Consider the following 1836-nt stretch of genomic DNA (forward strand, 5'->3'; position numbering starts at 1 on the left):
AGCTCCTCAAACAATGAAGACATAGTCAAGTTAGGAGGTAGGTGGACACTAAAAAGTGCAAACAGTTAGGAAAGCAAATTTTTCTTAGGACACAGTTTTGTCTGGAGTTTACCTGGAAGTGATTAGTATCAAGGAAATTTTCTAGAGTGGGTAGAAACAACATATTAGGTGAAAACAGACTACTTTAGAATACAACAATGGATATTCAAGACTATTTTAGAAATGTAATAAGACCATGCACATAGAATTGATTTATTCTTTACCAAAACATATGACATTTAACAAAAATAAAGACACATGCTTTTTTGTTACATTAACTTCATCTAGAGAGTGATATTGTGGAAGAGTCAGTCATACCTCTGATAGAGGTAATATCAGACAAAAAATCGTAACTCTATCAAAAAGGTTCCTACTGAATCTCCAAAGAGACCATTGGGAGCTTGGTGATGTTTGGTGAGCTAAGATGCACTGTATCACAAATGTAATCTCTATGATGACAGTGATTTAAATGATTCATCATTCTCAGAAAAATCATGTTTTTGGTGCATCTTCAAATTACTTATATACATACATGTTCATAGGGAGGTTCAATATTATTTGGTCTTAGGTGTGTTTTTTTTTTTTTTAGAAGTTCAGATTTTTATTGACTGTGTTACAAAAGAGGTCTAGTCAAATAGTCCAAAGCCCATGTCATCATCAGACTCCTCAGATTCTTCTTTCTTTGCTTCCACTTTCTTTTCCTTGGCTGGAGCAGCAGTAGTTGAGGGGGCAGGACCTCCTGCTGGTGCCGCACTAGCTGCTGGGGCAGGTCAGCCAGCCCCTACATTGCAGATGAGGCTTCCAATGTTAACATTGGCCAAAGCCTTTGCAAACAGGCCTGGGCAGAAAGGTTCAACATTTACACCAGCTGCTTTAATAAAGGCATTGATCTTATCCTCCGTCACTGTCACCTCATCGTCGTGCAGGATAAGGGCTGAGTAGATGCAGGCAAGCACCAAGACGGAGGCCATGGTGTAGGCGAAAGCTGGAAAAGCGCTGCCGGGAGCGGTGCTAGTCGCCGGATGAAGTGAGGGCCTCACCCCAACGCGGCCTTAGCTTCCTCGGAAGAACGGAGCACCTTAGCACAACTGGGGAAAAGGCTTAGGTGTGTTTTTATGTTATAACATAAGCCTGGCAAATCAAATATCCTGGATTTAATTTTAATGACTTTAAAATTAATTTTGTTCTTTTTATATTTACTTATATACCATAGAACAGTACTTTTATTATTTTTAAGAGAATAATTTCAGAATTCCACATTACATAGGTTATGGTTTCTTTTTTTTAACAACAGAATGTCAATATGGCAATATTCAGGTATACTGAAGTTCAACCCAAGAATATGACATTGTAGTATATTATTCCCTTTTTTCTTTATTATTGTTATTTTATTATAGCTATCCCAATTTTCCCATTTTCCCTCCTCCACCCAGTACCCCCCCACTCCCACAGTCAACCCTCACACCATTGTCTATGTCCATGGGTCATTCTATTATTCTTTTTCTTAGTCCAGATAGCTTAGGCTGGTTATGCTGTTTATGATATATTGGTACAATATATCAATCATAACATTTCAGATCATTGTCTGTTTTTCATCTTTTCCAGCTCTAAGTACTTAGGATCATTATCCACCCATTATCTCTTTCAAGTTGCAACATCTTAAACATGGATCATCATATGAAAAGCAAAATTTTACATCTTGGCACAGTAATCATTTACAAATTTCTCCCCATTTTTATTATCTTGATGCTTTCATCTCATCCCTTCTTTTCTGATCCAAAATGCTTGAACTTAAAT

At 37.4% G+C, this 1836-nt stretch overlaps 1 pseudogene; it reads right to left on the minus strand.

The window, feature by feature from the left end:
* Positions 1-628: 628 nt before the first annotated feature.
* LOC114495162 lies at positions 629-1132 on the minus strand (annotated as a pseudogene).
* Between the last annotated feature and the right edge of the window lie 704 nt (positions 1133-1836).

The sequence above is a fragment of the Phyllostomus discolor genome, chromosome 4, assembly GCF_004126475.2.
Source record: "Phyllostomus discolor isolate MPI-MPIP mPhyDis1 chromosome 4, mPhyDis1.pri.v3, whole genome shotgun sequence".
NCBI lineage: Eukaryota > Metazoa > Chordata > Mammalia > Chiroptera > Phyllostomidae > Phyllostomus > Phyllostomus discolor.